We start from the raw sequence: 22617 nt of genomic DNA, 5'->3' as shown, positions 1-22617 counted from the left end.
CATATATTTTTTTCCTCAGATATACCCTTATTGATAGAGAAAATAAGTAAAAGATACAATAAAAAAAAAAAGAATATATAGTGATATAATTGAAAAAAAAACTAATTAAATACTTAGATAAAAGTAAATATTATCTTATAAAAAAATCAAGTTTCTTTAACAAAATTTATCTTATATTTTGAATCCGATAGAGTATTAAAGAAAGGGAAAATCCCAAAAAATATATACCCTAAAAATTTTTACATAGCAAGTGAATGATTCAAATATGAAAGATAACGTTGGCCAAAAAAGAAATAAAAAAAATCGAATCAGCTTAGTTGAATCAATTTGAAATTTTCAAATATTGTCGAAAAAGACGCCACTGCCCCTAATTACATAGAAAAGGAAACAAGGCAAAGGAACGTCGACACTGCAAAGGAGGGAAGCAAGACTATACAAGTTGGGCACGTGGATTTTCTACATTAAGGTATCTATTTGATATGCTAACTAGTAATTTCTTAACAAGGGAGTTGTACATTGTCTGAACTAGAATTCTGTTGGTCAAATATTCACTATATTATTAGTTATGTGCTTGCTGCTAATTCTGAAATTTAAAAAAAAAAAAAAGAAGGTAAAGATGAACAGATTTTGCAGATCAAGAAAGGCAAAAAGCGAAGGGAAAGATTATTCTCTTGGTTACAATATAACAATGTTAATATCGAGGAAGATTTATTTCTTGTGAATAAAATATATATATGGAAAAGCGACTGACTTACTACTATCCAGCTAAGAGGGTAAAAGTCCATCTATTTAACATAGACGAATGTTTAATTACACAGATGAGACTTGAAGAGGGAGAATTTCGCATCTCTAACATAAATCCCTATAGCTCATCTACATGGCAAACAAGAAGCCTCATATTTTAAGTTTACATTTAAAATTAAAACATCACTCCCTCTCTCATTTATGTAGAAGTGTGAGCTAGAAACAAAGATAAATATGCAGATTCACACAAAAACCAAAGTACAAAAGTGATGTTGAAAATACATGATACGTTAATATATATACTCGCACGAAGCTGTCATATTTCATAGGTCATTCCGACCTTAAGAAGCCTTTTACGAGGAACAACCATATGTGTGACCCCTTGCCTAAAGTTGTGCCTCAAGAATCTGTAAATATAATTAACAACGATCTTATTGATGAAGGATGAATCAGGCTTAGCCACCACCTCTGCTTCCCCCAACAAATACACCACCCCTTTCTCCCTTGCTTTTGCCACAAACTTGACCTCCTCATCAACAACATTGTTGCAACACCTTCTTCTTAAACATCCCCCTTATCCTTCGAATTACTAGCCTTCACTGTTCATCATGAATGGGAGGGTGATTCTAAAGAATCCCCGTAGTAGTAGTTTCCATCAAACATATATGTAGATCACATAAAGCATGCAAAACAAGCCATATGGAACATAACCTTGCAAGCTATGCATAAAAAGCATTTAAGTGCAATGACACATAGTCAGATTGATTAGCTGAATGCGCAATCAACGGCACATAAGGCCGGACATACAATGGCTCGTAAGGCCACATAAACAATGGCTCATAAGGCCGTGCTTGTAATGGTACATAATGTTGGAAATTGTGCTCTAAGGGTCAATCATTGTGTTATGAACATTGTTGATTTATGAATTTCTTAATTATGTTATCATTTTATTTGCATGTTTACTGTGATGACTATCCTTGGATATCTCATGATTTTATCCTAAATGTCCCTGGTCGGTCATCAATGTGGGAGCAGAGATGAAATAAGACCAGTATGACTTTAAAGATGTATAGAGATATAAATCAAAGTCATAGGCACATGTAAGAGTACAAGGTGTTGGACTGACCCGCTATGAGAGAGCTGCACGGGTTAAGTCATAAGCTTCTCTCATATACAAACCATGTCACTATGCCCTTTGACTTGAGATCATCATGGATTCCTACATGACGCTCGGCTTTGACCTAGTCAAAAGTCACTTTTGACCGAGTGATCATAAAGACTATATTCAGGCTTAGTGGTTTTTCATATAGAGGAATGTGAATGGTCAAGATGGAATTTGTCCCTCACATTCGTAGAGAGATATTACTGGGCCCCTTGATGAGTGAGTCTGAGAAATGTATGGCCATACTATAATGGAAAGGTAGTTCCATTTCTATACTCAGACTACTCAGGTATTGAGAAATAACGGTCAGGAATAGGAGGATGACGTTCTCTATGCCTCATCCATGACCAAAATGTCGTGTGACAAAAGGGACGTGATATGGTTGTATGAAAGGTTACATCATTCATCGATCCTCATATGATTTGGGTAGTCGTGATGTCTTGCTAGAGACCGCTTACGACTTGTGAGTCATTATAATAAATGGTCCACTGCCAACTTCATATGGGCCTACAGGGTCGCACACAAAATAGTCCAACACAAGCTATGATGTCCATATTCATTGAATCTAAGATATATGTCCAGATTCAATGAATAATCTAGGGTGGACGTGTACATATATATATATATAAATTCGCGCATCTATATCATATGACATAAGAGATATTTATATATAAGATTTGATTTATAAGGATAAATTAAATCTATATCATTTTTTCAATTGATAAGGTATAATATCTCAAATTTGATTTATTAGAATAAATCAAATATAATTCCGTCATATCTTTATTTTGAATTAAATGAATAGGTGAATTAAATCTGTAGGAAGGATTTAATATACAAACCGTATTTATTTAATTTATTTCTTATCAGATTACGCAATATATGATATTGTATTAATTTCGGAATTAATTTAGGATTAATTCTGAAATCCAATGTCCTTCATAATACCGATGGCATCCTATATATTTGATGAGGAGCTAGGGTTTGGAGTAGTGAGTGCAAAAGGTTTGCAGATAAGAAACGGCCAAAAGAGAGACAGTGAGGACGGATTCTCAAAAAAACAAAACCCTGGAAGGACAAGAGGCGCTAGCACGTCATTCGTGATTGGAACGCTGTTCGTGTGGATACCGGTAGAGGAAGTCGATCTGAGTTGTCGACTTCTCACGAACAAAAGGAGAGCATAGGCATCCCGAACGTCAGAATCCCCGAGCCACCAACAATTCGAATACCGCAGATAACACCTCTTTCTACTTGACTTAAACACAATCGGTAGATCCGGACAAGGGATTGGAAAATTTTAAAGTTATTTTCCGCTGCGTGTCTTTTAATTCTTTTCACATAAGGCTACGCAAATAATGGCTCATAAGGCCCCATATCTTTCAACTGCACGTGATCACAGTGTTGGAAATTGTGCCCTAGGGGCCAATCACTCTGTTTTGAACATTGTTAATTTATGAATTTATTAATTAAGTTATCATATTGTTTGCATGTTTACTGTGATGACTATCCTTGGATAACTTATGGTTTATCCTAAATGTCCCTGGTCGGTCATCTATGTGGGAGCAAAGATGAAATAAGACCAGTATGACTTTAAAGATATATAGAGATATAAATTAAAGTCATAGGCACATGTAAGAGTACAAGGTGTTGGACCGACCCGCTATGAGAGAGCTGCATGGGTTAAGTCATAAGCTTCTCTCATATACAAACCACGTCACTATGCCCTTTGACCTGAGATCATCATGGATTCCTACATGAGAAACGCTTAGCTTTGACCTAGTCAAAAGTCACTTTTGACCGAGTGATCATAAAGACTATGTTCAGGCTTAGTGTTTTTTTTTTCATGCGGAGGAATGTGAATGGTCAAGATGGAATTTGTCCCTCACATTCGTAGAGAGACATTACTGGGCCCCTCGATGAGTGAGTCTGAGAAATGTATGGCCATACTATAATGGAAAGGTAGTTCCGTTTCTATACTCAGACTACTCAGGGATCGAGAAAGTAACGGTCATGAATAGGAGGATGACGTTCTCCATGCCTCATCCATGACCAAAATGTCGTGTGACAAAAGGGACGTGATATGGTTGTATGAAAGGTTGCATCGTTCAATGATCCTCATATGTTTTGGGTAGTCGTGATGTCTTACTAGAGACCGCTTACGACTTGTGAGTCATTATAGTTAATGGCCCACTGCCAACTTCATATGGGCCTACAGGGTCGCACACAAAATAGCCCGACACGAGTTATGATGTCCAGATTCATTGAATCTAAGATATGTCCAGATTCAATGAATAATATAGGGTGGACGTGTATATATATATATATAAATTCGTATATATATATATAAATATAAAAGATATTAATTGTTAGATTTAATTTATAAGGATAAATTAAATATATACAAATTAATTCCGTCATCTCTTTATTAAATAAATAGGAGAATTAAATCTGTGAGACGGATTTAATTTAAACCATATTTATTTAATTGTTCTCTTATCTGATTAGGCAATATTTGATATTGTATTAATTTCGGAATTAATTTAGAGTTAATTTCGAAATTAAATATTATTAATTAAACCTATATAGCATCCTATATATTGGTATGAGGAGCTAGGGTTTAAGTAAGAGAGAACCAACAGATAAGAGACGGCCTAAGAGAGGAGAGAGGGCGGATTCCTAAAACCCTAGACGGACATAGGCACTAGCACGCCGTTCGAGGTTGAGGGCTACTCGTGTGGATACCGGTAGAGGAAGCCGACCGAAGTTGTCGACTTCGAACGACAAAGGAGGCGAGCAGAAGCATCCTGAACGGCCGAATCATCGAGTCACCAGGGAATCGAACGCCTAAAGGTAATGCTTCTTACTACCTGACTTAAACGCGATCGGTAGATCCGGAAAAGGATTGAAAGTTTTAAAATTTCGAGTTGTTTTTCCGCTGCGCGTCGTCTTTCAATCCCCTTCACACAACTAATAACACATGCAAGGAATTAAGGATTACATGTTCTTATGCTTTTTGAATAGCAATATGGCACAAACAGACATGCAGCAATCATACACAAGTGTAAGGTAGGAAAGAACTACTACCTGAGCCTTCCGCTTCAAAATTAAACCTTACTTGCTTCCTTCTCTTAGCTTCTTCAGTGGGCTTTTGCAGATATCAAAACCTATTATATTAGTAAGGGTAGGTCAATGCTTGGTCCAATTGTATCTCATAAATTAAGTAACTCTTTAAATCTCAAATCTTCTTTAATTTCTACCCTTACGTAGTAGTCAGTCATCCTGAACAATTTTTCTTATTCAAACTATTTTCTTTGAAAGGCTCCTTTCCTTATCTAAACCCATACAGTTACTTTACTTAGTAATTGGCCATCTTGGTCAAATAAAAATATTATTTTTATTTATTATATTTTAAGGACAACGTCATGTCCTCCTCCTCTCCTCCTTTCTAAATCCGGCTCGCTCCACTTCTATCAAATGGTTGGTATCGTGGAAAAAGTAAAGATACACACACACACACACACATATTTATATGTATTATTTTAATCCTCATTTAACTTCATTTTTCGAAAAATAATTCTATAAGCTCTCTTAGCCTTTATTCATAATTAAATTAATACTTACCATTTAAATCCAAGCTAAGCAATTTTACTTTCTAACCATCTATTAATGTTCTTAATCTTTGGTCTAACATTCCTTAAACAACCTTTCTAATCAATTGTCAATTTTTAACCTAAAATAATTTCCAAACATCATGAACATTAGTCCATTTAAAATGTCCATTCGCCATTTGGAAACCTCAAACAAACCCCAACAATAAATTTCAAATCAATTCCTAGCTTAATTTCTTTCATCCTCAAAACAGCCACCAAATTAATTTCCAGATTTGAGATATACCTTCCAATTCATTCCACCGCAATTCCTTAATTTATCCTTTAGAACTCTATCTTCAAAACTTTCAAAAATTTCCTGGAACCTCAAATAAATTTCTGAATAATTACAACAGCCTATAAGACCTATTCATATTTAATCCTCCAAATCTTCATTTTCGTTCTTTAACTTGGTCCAAATAACTTGAACAATCACTTGATCTGAGAGAGCATCACTCAACAATTTTAATAAAGTTTTAGATTTCCTAATCTTACACACACATATAAAGAAATATATAGTTTCCCTTACTTCAAATTCAACGCCAAGCATGTACCCATATATAGATACACACACACACACACACACACATGTATAGCTTCAGTTTCAGATTTCAAAAATCTGTCACTAGATTCATATCTCCCAATTCGATCAGCAATTATAGCTATATATGTACTTCCTCTACCATACATAACATTTACTCCAAACCTGGAAATTTTCCAGATTTGTAGCTATATGTTTAAACTCAAGTTTAGCATTCAAATTATGACACTCATTAATCCCTCTAACAATATAACCTCCACACACTTCTAGCTACAACATTTTTTTCCAGTTTTTATTCCAACCGTAGTTTCAATCCATTTATTTCGGTACTCATTTCCCAGCCACATACACCAACTGGTTCCCACATATATCCACTCTCATATCAGGTTTTTGAATAACTCCTCTGGACAGCATAGTGCAAAAACGAAAATCATCATTTAAGCAGCAAAAACTGATAAGCAATCACATCTCCCACTCACACATAAAACATATATACCATTGCTATACTTTCTATTAATCTCAGCTTCTTCATGAAATCTGGACCTTTAAATTCAATTACACATTTATCTAAAACATGTTTTGCTCTTTCTAATCCTATAAACCGAAACCCCTCATCACCTACTCATACGTTATTCTTTCTACCCATTAAAATATGTTCTTAAGCCCTTCTATATGTTCATATGTCATTCACAAATCACAACTTCCACACATGCATGAATCTGACTTCAACTTCTTCAAGTTATATACCTCTGTTTGGTAAACTTAAGAACAGAGCATCCATTCGATATATATGTATACTTACATATTCATACCTACAGAAACCTACTCCCTCCCACTAGCTAGAAAACTTGACAGCACGGAGGACCAGTCACGCATTTGACTTTGAAAATTCACCACCCAGATTCGGACACACACATACAAACCGAATAGAAATGCAGAGACAGAGAAAGGAACATGCAAGCTCAAAAACTACCACTGCCCACTTCAACCTTGTTGTGGAATAAGAGTTTACTGATCCTCTTCACCTTTCCTCTACTTCCTTTTGCTAACACTTGACTTCTTTCATCATCCACTTCATATTCAGCCACCCAAAGCAGAAAATAATGGTAGAAGAGTGATCAAGGGGCTTACTTCGACTGAGTGATCGGTTTGCATGTAGGTGTAGCTCCTCCGATCACTACCTCCGGCACTGCTTCTTCTCCGCCTCTCTCTCGTTCTCTCTCTCTCTACGTCTGCTGCTGATTCGAAATAGAAGGGAAGGAGAAGTTCGGATGAGTTAAATGAGTTGAGGAGTCTCGAAAAGACCATTTTACCCCTCTAACCATTCTTATTTCCAATTTCATCCTTTTACTAAATTTCTGAAACCATAGAATAAATCCAGAAATTTTTCCATGATGTCTTGTTTGGATTTTCCTTCTCCATTATCTTCTTTGACCCATAAAATAATTTTCCTAAAAATTTCAGGTCAAAAGTCAACTCCTAACTATTTTTTTGGAATTTTGGAAGAAAATAGCCCTTAAATCCAGAAATTAATCCTTAACCCATTTTAAGGATTTTATGCCTCAACTATCTTCTTTACTACTTCAAATTGTTATCCTAAAATTTTTAGATTAATTATAAATCTCTAAGTATTTTTCCATAATTTTCGGAAAAAATAAACCATTTTTCTCTTAAAATTATCTATTAAAATTATTTAAGCCATTTTTGGGGAAATACCTTTTTCAAAATGTCTCTAAGCTCTAAAAATCAATATTCCATAATTTTTCCCAATTTATTTGGCAAATAAATAATTTTAATGAATTTTCTCTTTTCTGTTTATCCTAAGTCATAAAATTCAGGGTGTTACAATTGTGGCCTTGAGGGGCACGGGTAGAATCTGATGAGGCACGTGAAATTCTCAGATTTAGCTCTCATGCTATCCTATGGGAACTAGAGCTTTTCCCTCTCATCACCTCACTATCACTCTCCTTCTAGTTCCAGGCCAAAGCACCAACTTGTGCTGTGCTTCCCTGAGCCTCTTGATCAGCCTCTTCACGGATCACAATAAGATCTTCATGACGGATAAACTCCTCCAAGTGTTGAACTAATTGATTTTCAAACACCTCTGGTTCTTCAATCCTATCATTGTAACTGTACCTCACAACACATCGAAACATCCTGTGCTCTCTTGGTCCTACCTGACGAAACAGGAACCTCTCTTCTAATGCGACTCTGCTAAGAGGAATTGACTTTATAGAAACAAACACAACCATAGAGTGGATTGATGGTACATTGGCAATGAAGTGAGGGAATATGGGAGGAATGCCTTGAGCTAGCTCAAAATATAGAAGTCTGATTCCGGGCACACGGTTCACATTCGAACCATTGATCAATTCATTTACATGTTCAGTGGAGATCTTATTCTCAAGCTCAAAATTGTATCTTTCTTTGTGCACATAATGCCACATTCCCATGATTATGGTAAAGAAGAAAGCAGATACAATTGGAAGAAAGCCTCCTTGTGGAAACTTGGTTAATTGAGATGAAAGATAGAGTGCCTCTATGGAGCCAAATATCATAAGGAATAGAGTAACCCACCAGAGACTTGTCTTCCAAATAGTTAGCATTATAAGTGTAACCAGCGAGGTCGTGATCATCATGTCACAAACCACAGCAATCCCTGCATCACATGTAAAAAGGTTAATTAAAATGAAATGATTCAACCAAATCAAAATAGGTAGATTAACAAGATTTATTAAAAAGAACAGCCATATTTACCATATGCATGACTAATATTTTCTGCGGTCTTGAAGGCCGCACAGATAATAATACAAGCAACCACGAACATGTAGTTGATCTCAGGAATATAGACTTGGCTGCTGTGCTTCACAGAAGTGTGAACAACCTTCACCCTTGAAAAACAACCCAGATTTAGAGCCTGTGATAAGATGGAAAATGCTCCTGAAATCATTGCTTGGCTAGCTATAATGGCAGCGCCTATGGCTACGACAAATGTTGGCCAATATAAGGGATCTGCATATTATTATTCACAATTGAAGGGCTAAATGTCAGGGATTAATCCTTTCTAGTTCAAAAGTTTTTGTGTCTGTCTCCTTTTATAATGAATAAACTTACTTGGTATGCTATCATAAAAGGTACTGGACACGTTTTTTGGGAACTTTCATAGATATGCTGCCTGCCCACTATATGCAACTAGTAATGCATGGAATGTGACACAAGTGAAGCTAATCTACAACATTATTATTTATCATGTAGATCAATTCAATTGGTTGCTTCACCAGGGAATTTTCGGGGACAATAGTGTTTTTCTTAGTAGAGAATCCTTGAGAAAAGCTAAGGGTTAACGCAGCTTGAGAAAACAGAACCAAAACAGAGTATGCCAAGTTTTAAGAATGATGTGTTGAGCATACTGAGATTTAAGCTTTTTAATTTCTACGATATAAAATTGAACTCCCTTTGCTTTTAGAATTTTTTTTTAATTTTTTTTAAAATACCCACCTTGGGAATATAATGTTAAATGAAGATTAAACATGGACTTACTTGAACTGCTCGTACGTTAAAGTGACCCAAGTCAGCAAACATGGCTTCTGATCCTGATATTTGTATGTATAGAACACTAATCAATAATTAGAATTTAAGGGAGATCCAAGTCAAAGCAATAATTAAAGACTCAAAAGTAGCTACATGCCTGTAATCCATAAAAAGACTCCTCCAAGTGATATCCATCCTTGCTTACCATTCCTCTTGAAATAATCAAATATGTACTTTGGATTGAAAGCACGCAATACCCCAACGTCGTATTTGAATATATTGCAAAGATCGATTCCCCCGATGAATGAAAACCATATAAGGACAATGGGAGCGAATGAAAATCCCACTTTATCGGTCCCAAATCGTTGAACAGAGAAAAGGGCCACTAGGATCCCTATAGTTATTCCCACAACAGCGCCTGAAAAGATCCAAATAATAAAAACAATTTCCAATTACGTATACGATTACCTAATCTCGAATTGATTCATATGTTCAAATATTAATTCACACATATATGAGAGTATGCTACCTTGACCCATGGATTTGCTGATCCTGCTTACCGCAGAAAGAACTGCATGCATATAGTTAACAAATGGATCAGAAACTGAGCAATATATATATATATTAAAGGATTTCGGGCATACCTGGAGTCTGCAATGAAGTCAGGTTGCCACACGGAGGTCCGATCACGGTGACGGAGTCAGATCTGGGAGACACGACAAATGCACCGGGCGGGAAAAAATGAGGAATAGAGTACGGAAGGAGTAGTGTGGAGAGGAGGAGAAAAACCGTAATCTTCACCAACTGATCATGCACCGGTTTTAGTAACTACATGTCCTTTTGAAAAAAGAAAACTACCTCCTCGTCTAACCGTTCCCGCTTTTAGGCAAAAATACATGAAAAGGCAAAAATTACAGTTAGTACCCATAATTTTTGCTATTCTCATCAGGACCCCAAATGATAATTGGGCTTGGGTCCAATCCACCAAGAGTGGACTGACCCATTCTCTTACATCTCCTACTCACACTTGGTGGATTAGATGTCGCGGGTCTAGTCTCTTCACCTTCCCTCAATTTCATACTTAGTACTTTGTCGTGACCGCGTGGGCATGACATCTTCGCTTGGGTCCCTGTACTAGAAATCCCTTTTAAAGGATCAGCACAAGTCACCCTCTCTTTTGTGTAGCTTGAATTTAAAAATTATGCCTAAGATATTCTAGATTTACTTATATACACTTTTTCATGGTAAATCTAATCCCTCTCAAGTCATTGGTTAACTCAGATTACCATTCTCTTATGTCTAGTATCCACACTTACGACCACAAAATGTCATAAGGGACATGTCACAGACACTAGCATAGGTGTGTATATCACAGTCAATCTTCCTTTCACCCAAATATCACTTTGAAATGAATCAGTCGCTTTCTTAGCATACTACCTTAGATCGCATCAATCATGTGTTGGAAATTGTGCCCTAGGGGCCAATCATTATGTTTTGAACATTGTTAATTTATGAATTTATTAATTACGTTATCATATTATTTGCATGTTTACTGTGATGACTATCCTTGGATAACTCATGGTTTATCCTAAATGTCCCTGGTCGGTCATCTATGTGGGAGCAGAGATGAAATAAGACCAATATGACTTTAAAGATATATAGAGATATAAATTAAAGTCATAGGCACATGTAAGAGTACAAGGTGTTGGACCGACCCGCTATGAGAGAGCTGCATGGGTTAAGTCATAAGCTTCTCTCATATACAAACCATGTCACTGTACCCTTTGACCTGAGATCATCATGGATTCCTACATGAGAAACGCTTAGCTTTGACCTAGTCAAAAGTCACTTTTGACCGAGTGATCATAAAGACTATGTTCAGGCTTAGTGGTTTTTCATGCGGAGGAATGTGAATGGTCAAGATGGAATTTGTCCCTCACATTCGTAGAGAGACATTACTGGGCCCCTCGATGAGTGAGTCTGAGAAATGTATGGCCATACTATAATGGAAAGGTAGTTCCGTTTCTATACTCAGACTACTCAGGGATCGAGAAAGTAACGGTCATGAATAGGAGGATGACGTTCTCCATGCCTCATCCATGACCAAAATGTCGTGTGACAAAAGGGACGTGATATGGTTGTATGAAAGGTTGCATCGTTCAATGATCCTCATATGTTTTGGGTAGTCGTGATGTCTTGCTAGAGACCGCTTACGACTTGTGAGTCATTATAGTTAATGGCCCACTGCCAACTTCATATGGGCCTACAGGGTCGCACACAAAATAGCCCGACACGAGTTATGATGTCCAGATTCATTGAATCTAAGATATGTCCAGATTCAATGAATAATATAGGGTGGACATGTGTATATATATATTCGTATATATATATATTATATAAATATAAGAGATATTAATTGTTAGATTTAATTTATAAGGATAAATTAGATCTATGTAAATTAATTCCGTCATATCTTTATTTTTGAATTAAATAAATAGGTGAATTAAATCTGTGAGACGGATTTAATATAAACCATATTTATTTAATTATTCTCTTATTTGATTAGGCAATATTTGATATTGTATTAATTTCAGAATTAATTTAGGATTAATTTTGAAATTAAAAATCATTCATTAAACCTATAGCATCCTATATATTTGATATGAGGAGCTAGGGTTTTGAGAGTGAGAGCGAAAGCACTAAGCAGATAAGGGACGGCCAAAAGTGAGAAGAGAGGACGGATTTTTAAAAACCCTAGATGGACATAGACACTAGTACGTCGTTCGAGATTGAGGGCTACTCGTGTGGATACCGGTAGAGGAAGCTGACCGGAGTTGTCGACTTCGAACGACAAAGGAGGCGAGCAGAGGCATCCTGAACGACGGAATCACCGAGCCACCTGGAAATCGAACACCGAAGGTAATGCTTCTTACTACCTAACTTAAACGCGATCGGTAGATCCGGGCAAGGGGTTGAAAGTTTTAAATTTTAAGTTGATTTCCGCTGCGTGTCGTCTTTCAATTCCCTTCATCATGACCATAGGACATATGTCAAAGTAGCAGTCACTGAAACATATCTTCATGGTATCGTCAAAGTCAAAGGACACCAACAGGAGGATAATTCCTCCCTGGGACTCACACAGCAATGAAGCAAGGATCTTTCACTTGCTTCCCTTTTGTGGTTCTCCCAGCACATGTGGTATGAAACACATGCTACGATGTTACTCTTTTACTATAAGAGCGTATGTCGATTTGGATTTATTATTAATACTGTACAGACTTAGGTCTAGACACACTCAGTATCTAAACCCAAATTCTTCAACTCTGCTCATTGTTATGACGTCGACGTTGAAGAGTTTGTTGTCTGGCTACAGGTATTATGGAAGTGGGATTCCAAACTTGATCCAGCTTTATCAACGTGGAACTCATCTTGACTTGCTACACTTTAGTCAAGGCGACATAAAGTTTGTGTTTCTTCTCTACCATATCAGCATTCATTGCTGCTTTACTGGTGAACACAAATGTCTCATCTTTGTTCACTCCACCTGAGTGTCAAAGGCGGTTGCCCGTGTGAGAGAGCCAACCTTTTTAACCTGTACGACATACTAGACATTGTATACTTTCGGACAGACACATAAAGTGATAACGAAATATAATTTCATTAATGAAGCATTCATATTACACTTTATATATGCCAAGGGCTTGTACATGTTCTTTAAAAACTTTTTCGCCTATTGGCTTTGTCAGAGGATCTGCTACCATACATTTGGTTGAAATGTATTGTACAGTAACAACCTTTTGTGCTATATAATCTCTAACAAAATTATACTTGATGTCAATGTGCTTGGTTTTGCTGTGATACTTAGGATCTTTAGTATAGGCTATGGCTGCAGTATTGTCACAGTATATCATCAACGGATTGGTACTCTTATTTCCAAATCCAAGGTGTTCTATAAATCTCTTCAGCCATAAAGCCTCTTGCACTGCTGTGGTGCATGCCACAAACTCAGCTTCCATTGAATGTAAGGCAATGCACGTTTGCTTCTTGCTACTCCAACATATGGCGCCATTGTTGAGCAAGAAGGTATAACCTGAAGTTGACCTTCGTTCTTCTTCATCTCCGCCTACATCAGCATCGGAGTACCCAACAAGATGCAGGTCACTTCCTTCGTAGCACAGTGCATAATTGGAAGTGCCCTTTAAGTATCTCAAGATCCTCTTCACTGCTTTCCAATGCTTTTCACCGGGGTTAGACTGGAATCTGCTCACCAGTCCCACTGCATAACAGATGTCTGGTCTTGTACACATCATTGCGTACATCAGACTACCAACAGCACTGGCATATGGAACTCTTTCCATCTTCTTTTTGTCAGACTCGGTTTTGGGACACATGTCAGAACTCAAAGCCACTCCAGTAGCAACAGGGGTACTCATGGGATTGCAGTCTTTCATGTTAAATCGCTCAAGAATCTTGTTGATGTAATTCTCTTGTGAAAGAGAGAGGATTCGTTTTGAACGATTTCTTTGGATCTTAACTCCAAGTATATATTCTGCTTCACCCATATCTTTCATTTCAAAATTCGACGAAAGCCATTCTTTAATAGCCACCACCGAATCTAGACTATTTTCGGCTAATAGTATATCGTCTACATATAAGGATAATATGACAAAATTACCCTCAAACCGCTTAATGTAGACGCAGTGGTCTTCCTCTATCATTTGGAAGTCATATGAGGTTATTGCTTTGTGAAACCTCAAATACCACTGTCTGGATGACTGTTTCAATCCATAAATGGACCTTTTAAGTTTACAAACTTTATTTTCTTTTCCTTTTTCAATGAAACCTAATGGTTGTTCCATATAGATTTCTTCATCCAGATCACCATTCAGAAATGCGGGTTTTACATCCATCTGATGTAATTCTAAATCTAAACTGTTTACTATTGCCAGAATAAGTCTAATAGAATTGAAACGCACAACAGGTGAGAATGTATCTTCATAATCTATTCCTTCCTGTTGTGTGTACCCCTTTGCCACTAATCGAGCCTTGTATTTGTCAATTGATCCATCCACTTTTCTTTTATTTTGAGAACCCACTTGTTCCCAATGGCTTTACGCCCTTTTGGAAGATCAACTAACACCCAAACTTGGTTCTTTTTCATTGAGTCCATTTCTTCTTCCATAGCTTTCATCCATTCATCTTTCACAGGACCTGACAAGGCCTCTCGTACAGAACGGGGCTCATCATCCCCTTCTGGAGTAACTAAGAGAGATTCGCCTTCTATTTGAAAGCGTCTTTTGGGAACACTTTCCCTGTTACTCCTTCTGACGGGAGCTATTTGCTTATCTTTCTTTCTTTGTTCAGGTCTTGGTGTTGACCTTTCTTGGCTCCCACTCAGATTGACACACCTAGACGATTCTGGTCTGTCAATTTGTTCTGCACTGACTTGTTCCTGTGTCTCATAAAGAGATACAGTACGGTCAACATCTCCTCTATTAGGAAATTCAGTCTCAATGAATGTGGCATCTCTTGATTCCATTTCAGTCACTGTTCCATCTTCGTTTTCACCTATGAAAACGTATCCTTTAGATTGTTCAGAGTACCTTATAAAGATACACTTCTTTCCTCTAGGACCCAATTTCCCATGCTTGTGGGAATCATCATGAACATATGCCGCTGACCCCCAGGGTCTTAGGACACTTAGATCCAGTTTGCGTTTTGTCCATAATTCATAGGGTGTGGAAGCGACTGATTTTGAGGGCACACGGTTAAGTATGAAGGTTGCCGTTAATAAAGCATCACCCCAATATGAAATTGGTAGGTTTGCTTGAGCCATCATAGACCTAACCATGTCTAGAAGAGTTCTATTCCTCCTCTCAGCCACTCCATTCTGTTGTGGAGTGCCAGGGATAGTCAGTTGTCTAATTATCCCTTTTTCCTCACAGAGCTGTTTAAATTGATCAGATAAATATTCACGACCTCGATCTATACGTAATGCTTTAATTTTACTGTCCATTTGATTCTCTACCTCATTTATGTATCGTCTAAAGCACTCAAGAGCTTCAGACTTATGCGAGATCAGATAGACATGACCATATCGTGAAAAATCGTCAATAAAGGTAATAAAATACCAAGCTCCATGTCTCGCCCTCACACTCATCGGACCACAGATATCAGAATGGATTAATTGCAATGGATTTTCAGCTCTTGTTCCCTTACCGAAAGGTTTTCTAGTTGCCTTACTAGCTAGACAATTTTCACATAAGGACATTTCCATGTTAGGGATTGCACCCAACATTCCTTCTTTTGCCAGTTTAATCATTCTATTTTGATTAATATGTCCTAGTCTAGCATGCCAGATATTCATATCAGATTGCTTGAAGAAATAGCAAAACAATCATGAGCGTTAAAACCAAAAGCAAGATCCATAACAAAAAATTTCTGGAATCTGAATGCTGAACCATAAAGTTCTGAGTTGAAGAAAATGTCTGCAACTTTGCTATGAAAATTAACATTAAACCCAAAGTCTACTAAGCAAATAACAGAAATTAAATTCCGTCGGATGTCGGGAGCATGAAGCACATCATGGAGTATCAAGGTCTTTCCACCACGCAAAGCAAGTTTGCAGGTGCCAATGCCTCGAACCTCGATTCTCGCATTGTTCCCAACGTAAAGCCACTTGCTTTGATACGGCAACCGACGGTATTCCACGAAGGATCCCCGATCCCTGCTTACGTGGTCTGTGGAGCCTGAGTCTATAATCCAAGAAGAAGAAACAGGTTCTGTTAGAAAAACAGTACTAGAAACATATGAAACATGTGAATTCACATAATTCACTAATACCTTTTCGCTTTCAGCCTGTTTGGAACAGTCACGTGCGAAATGGCCCATTTGTTGGCAGGCGAAGCATTTGACCTTCTTCAGGTCTAGCTTCTTCTTCCCGCCTTTCTTTCCCTTCTTCTTGAATTGTTTCTTGCCCTTTTTAAATTGAGGACCGCCCTTCTTCCCTTTCTTTTGGGGCTTCTTGCCCTTTTTGAAATTGGGCTTAGATTGGGAAGTACCAGCATCCTCAGTCAAATAGGTCTGTCCAGAGCTCTTGTAAGCCTCTAGACGTTCATCTTCCAGCTCCAGATGCTTAGCTACATCATTAAAAGTGATGATGTTTTCATTGTGGGTTAGGTTGACTTTCATGTGCTCCCAACTTGCAGAGAGTGACCTGATGACAGCCTGCACTTGCTGCTCATCAGACAGGTTATGTCCAGCTTCCTTCAGTTCCCGGATCATATTGGCCATCTCTCTCAGATGTTGCTTCATAGGATTGTTTGGCTTGAGCTTATAGGTATCGAACTTAATCGTCAACCTTCTAAGCTTGGTCGTAGAGACTCCGCCAAACTTATCCTTCAATGCTATCCACATGGCTTGTGCAGTTTTGTGCGACTCAAATTCGCACATCAGGTCGTCAGCCATGGAGCTCAAAAGTGTGATTCTTGCTATGCTATTCTTCTTTTTCCAGGTTAGATATGCCTCTTGGTCTCTCCTGTGCTGGACCGTGTTGCCAGCTTCAGGTTCAACCATAGCAGTGGTGAGAGGCTCTATCGCATCCTGTTCTTCTAGGATATACTGGACCTTTCGGTGCCAGATGTCCCAGTTGTCCCCGTTAAGCTTTTCCCCTTTGTTCAATTCAGCAATTATGTTCTTGGTTGCCATTCTTAGTTCTGTGACAAATCTATCCCACATTAATCTATGTTCTCTTTAAAGAGAACCGAACCAAAGAACATTTCAGTTATATAGCACAATGAAGTATACAATGTAATGTGCCTATATTATCCTCGATCAGTAAATAATGAAATTACAAGATCTATGATCAGGAGAATACGTTTGTACCTCCCATCACACAGATACTAGTAATTATCATTATATTCTATCAAGAATACTATATAAGCACTTCAAAAATGTAACCTTTAGAAGTCTTATCTTCTAAAAGCTCCCACTTATAAAAGGCATACATATGATATTCACAAATAATCATACAACAATAATTCAAGTAATTTCATTAAATGAAATAGCATACTTAGTCTGTTTACAATGCATGAAACCACAAACTTAAAGCGAATACAAATATTACATCATTTGATATGAACATAAAGACAATCAAGCATTGCTTTTCTTAGGCTTCTAAGTTTGAGCGTTTTGTTCATAAAGGAGGACACTAGCTCTATGGCCCAAATCCAGTAAGACTTTCTTATGGGTTTGCCTTTAGGTCCGTCTCTAACCCTTATTGCTCTTATGTACTCCATTATGACTCTAAGGTAGAATTCGGTATTCTTTTTATCGGTCATGTAATGGATGTAGCTAGCGAGCACGCCATTGATGCCTTTTATGTTTGTTAATTTTGCTGCATCTCTTTCAGCTATTCTCATAGCTAAAGCAGAGGTACAGGGTTGATCCACCTCTTCGCCATCCTCTACTTCGGTTTTATTGGGAAGATCTAGTGGATCATTACAGACCAAATGAGGTTCGATACGGAGGGGTTCAGTGGGGAATAAAGATTCTGACTCAGGTCCAGAATCCATTAACTCCTTCGAGACTTCTTGAGGAACCTCTTCAGGGTCCTCTTCAGGATCCTCATCCTCTGGTTCATGTTCTGGAACTGCATTATCCATGTAAAAGTATTCCAATGAACCATCTTTGATATTTTCAGTGCTACTATAAGCCTCTTGCTTCACTTTTAGCCTAGAACAAAATAATTTAAATTATTTTGAATATTCTGAAATTTATTTCCGCATGAAAATACCAGAAAATACACTGAAAATACTCACAAATAGATCGTTAATTGTCTCCAAAATTATTAAATTATATATCAAAATGAAGATCTTGATTTTAGGGATTTTAGAGACAAATCGCACCTCAAACGGACCTCGCACGCACCTACACACGCCCCTAGAAGGAAAATTTTGAGAAAAATGAAAAAAGTATTCCCCACTCGCCTTCTCTACACGCGCCGCCCTGAAAATTGCTGGAGGCGACAGGCGCTGTTCTGGCGGCCTCTACGCACCACCACCTTTCAGGTGGTGGTCCCCACGTGCCAAGGTGGGGTGCCACGTGGCAGAACACGCCACGTGGCGTTGCTGGGTCAAAAAAAAGTTTTTTTAAAAAAGTATACGCCCTTTTTTTTTTTATGATTTTGGTCTGGGCTGGATCCTACCTCCAGCCCAGTACACCGCCTTCCCTTTTTTTTTTGTCTGGGCTGGATCCTACGTCCAGCCACTTAGTACATGCGTTTTTTTTTTTAATAGGAGTTGCCAAAACGACGCCGTTTTGGCCCCTGGAGGTCTCCTTCAACCTCCAGCCGGGTCGCCTTGACCCGGCTTCTGCAACCGGGTCGGGTCCGTCGGACCCGATTTCTTCTCTCCTTCGTATCTCCGCCGTCCGGTGTCCATTTTTAGTGTACTTTATATCATTTTCTTCGTTTTTTCGAGTTCTACGCAATGGGATAAATTTTGAAGCCTAAAAACTTGATTTTAAGCAACCCAAAAATGAACAAGCGTACGGCCAAAAGAATATACTGTATAAAACGATTTTCACGGAGGCAGAGAAGCAAGCCAATATGCCTAAACATAAATATAAGACACAAAAACTATCATACTGAAAGTAAAATGGAGGATTTGCATAATATATTGAAGCAAATCGCAAGTTACTCAGACCGAACAATCAGAAAAAAATACTGATATGAAAACGCAGGCCACATAATCAACAGGAAATATCACTCGCTCTGATACCAATGAAGGATTTCGGGCATACCTGGAGTCTGCAATGAAGTCAGGTTGCCACACGGAGGTCCGATCACGGTGACGAAGTCGGATCTGGGAGACACAACAAATGCACCGGGCGGGAAAAGATGAGGAATAGAGTACGGAAGGAGTAGTGTGGAGAGGAGGAGAAAAACCGTAGTCTTCACCAACTGATCATGCACCGATTTTAGTAACTACATGTCCTTTTGAAAAAAGAAAACTACCTCCTCGTCTAACCGTTCCCGCTTTTAGGCAAAAATACATGAAAAGGAAAAAGTTACAGTTAGATACCCATAATTTTTGCTATTCTCATCAGGACCCCAAATGATAATTGGGCTTGGATCTAATCTACCAAAGGTGGACTGACCCATTTTCTTACATATATATATATATAATTATAATCGGTTCTAGATATACTTATTTAGACTGAGATTCAAATACCTGAAATTGATGGAGTAAGAACTCCATCTCCAATCGGTCGAAGTTCCCACAATGGTTATAAGTACGAGAAAAATCCTCACAGGCTTAGTATTTTCTACCTTGTTCTTTTATTTTCTCGGCCCCCGTTTAAGTTGGCTGCATGGTTCTTCCAGTCTGTAGTTTGAAAGCTCCCTGTCCTCTGACTGTTGATTTGGAATGAGACCTACCTTTAAATGGCGACATATCAACGAATAGAGCGCAAACGCTCCACCTACAAACAAACAAATAAAGTTCATATTTCAGAACCCATTAAAAAAAAAACAGAAAGAAAATAAGTACACAGATCGATCCTACGCCTTTATATCCAAGAAAGAAAGAAAGAATATATACAAGCACAATAATAAGTAGAGATCTTACCGTTTCCATTGTCGTTAGCCCATAAGACGATGAAAACATACTTAAGCATAGGTACGAGGATGATGGTATAGATGATGAGGGACAAGACACCGAGAATGTCATCGATGTTTTGAATCCCTTTGGTGAAAGTACTGGCATACACATAAAGTGGGGACGTGCCGATATCTCCATACACAATCCCCAAGCTTTGAAATGCTAAACTTAGAGTGACTTTCCAAGTAAACTGTGAACAAATAAAGTGTGAAATTAATTAAGATTCAATTACAATAAAGTGAGAAAGATAAAAGGCAAAACCCAGGGGGAGAGAGAGAGAGAGAGAGTGAAATAGTGTACCGTTGAGGTTTGGGTCTCAGAAACTCTTCCAGCTTCCAGATTGAGAGAGTCCACTCGACGGAGCTTTGCCCATGAGACCTTACGCTCTTTGAGCTTGTTTTCTTCCTTCGTTGTTTCCATCTCCATCTCTGTTTGTGCCTCGGATCTGCTTTTAGGCTCTCACACGCGTGTATATATAGTATCCAATAAGTGGTTACATCGGACAACTTTGCTTCTCTATTCATTCTTAAAGCGTAAATTAATAACAAAGTCAGACATCGCACTCAATAATTGTCTTATTTTATACCTTACACGCCGTCTCCTACGGTTAGCATTTTGCGCGTCCATAACAGAGTAAGCAGAAGCTCAATTGTTGGCCTTTTGTTTATTTTTGCTGCAGAGCTCTCGATGATGAAAAGGCATGATTCGTCATCTCCAAAGACTTTTGGCCTGTTTTTTTTTTCCTTATTTTCTTATTCTTAAAAAAAATTTCTAAAATTATTTTTTAGAACAAGTTTTGAAAAAAAAATTGTTTAGAAAATAATTTTAAGAAAATCACATTTAGAAACAAATTATATAAAAAAGCTACACTTTGACAGGTTGTAGTTGTCACTAGTAGTGGTAGTTAGCGAGTGATAGGTGAGAAGACAAGAAGATTTTTTTAAATTTTCAAAACAAAAATAAAAAACACAAAAACAAAAACAAAAAAACATATAAAGATTGTTTTGGTTTTTTAGTTTTTTCAAAACATATTACTTTTTTTTACAATAATCAATTAAAAATAAATTACTTTTTTTTATTTTTTTAAAACAAAAAATTGTTTTCAAAATAGGAAACTAAAAAATTCCTTTATTATTGGACTTTACTATTTTCGGTCCTAAATATAAAAATTTAGTTGAGGTTTATTTTGAATTTAAATATAAAATCCTAATTTACTTTGTCTCTTATATTTATTTATTTTTTTTCCAAAGTAGTAATTACATATGTTAAAGTGTTTTTATTGTGATACACAATATTAATAAGAATATTATATAGAAGATAATATTTATTTGTTACAAATAATTAATTTAACTAATTTTTTTAGTATCATAAATTAATTATCTAACTTTTAAATTAAAGATTAGAGGTAGTATTTTGTTGAAGCGTCAAGTGGGTTACGCTCTTTGTGTTTTTTAATAAATTAAAAACAATATTAGATGCAGATGAATTTGGGAACTCTTGGGCTTGAGATTCGTTTCTCTGTTTACTTTAATTTTAATTTGTAATTGTTTTTTTTACCTGATTAATTTATAATTGTTGGAATCATATGATTCCGGCGTCCTTGGGCTTTCTTTCTCTCTAACATAGGGGATATAATATTTATTTCTTTCCTATTTACATGGATAATAAATTTGGAAAAAAAATTTTTGCTAATAAAATTTTAAAAATGAATGATGGTGACTGTTACATTGATTAATTTTAATGAAATATTATTCATGATTTTTTAGTAGGAAAAATGATAGAAAAAATCTGTTGAATTTCAAAATAACAAGGAGATGATTTTGAAAAATTCAATAGTAAAAAGTATTACAAGAGTAATTAGCATTACCACCTATTTATCTTTTTCAAATTCAATAGGCACTTTTTTATCATTTTTTTGGGTCAAGATTGTGACTTAATAGAACTTTTACATTATATATATAATGATTATTTTAGTGTGAGAAAATTAAAAATATTTATAATCAACAAGAAAATGTCTGTGTTTTAAAAAATAAAAAAATTTATATGATTTAAACTTGTTTTATTAAATTTAAAAAAGTCTATATATATTCTTCTATTTTGTCTTGACTTAGACTCCGCTTCCACAAAATCCGATGAAGTGTCAACCAAAATAAAAAGTTAGGGTGGTCAAGGGACAAGTAATCCAGATGGGATGACCTCTCCTCATGTGTCCCGTTCATATCGAGAAGGGACAGAAACATTCAGTTTTTTTTTGAATTTATTTTTACTTTTTGAAAATAACTATATATGAAATATAGGAGCTTATGATAAAAACTGTACAAAAAAAAGTAT

At 36.9% G+C, this 22617-nt stretch overlaps 1 pseudogene; it reads right to left on the bottom strand.

Annotated features, from left to right (window-relative positions):
* Window positions 1-878: 878 nt before the first annotated feature.
* LOC114758388 (potassium transporter 5-like) lies at window positions 879-20810 on the bottom strand (annotated as a pseudogene).
* Window positions 20811-22617: the final 1807 nt, after the last annotated feature.

This window comes from Neltuma alba, unplaced genomic scaffold (assembly GCF_004799145.2).
Source record: "Neltuma alba isolate B1F8T4 unplaced genomic scaffold, ASM479914v2 tig00001525_pilon, whole genome shotgun sequence".
Taxonomy (NCBI): Eukaryota; Viridiplantae; Streptophyta; class Magnoliopsida; order Fabales; family Fabaceae; genus Neltuma; species Neltuma alba.
The sequence above is the reverse complement of the archived record's forward strand: the minus strand, read 5'-3'. Positions and strand labels throughout refer to the sequence as shown.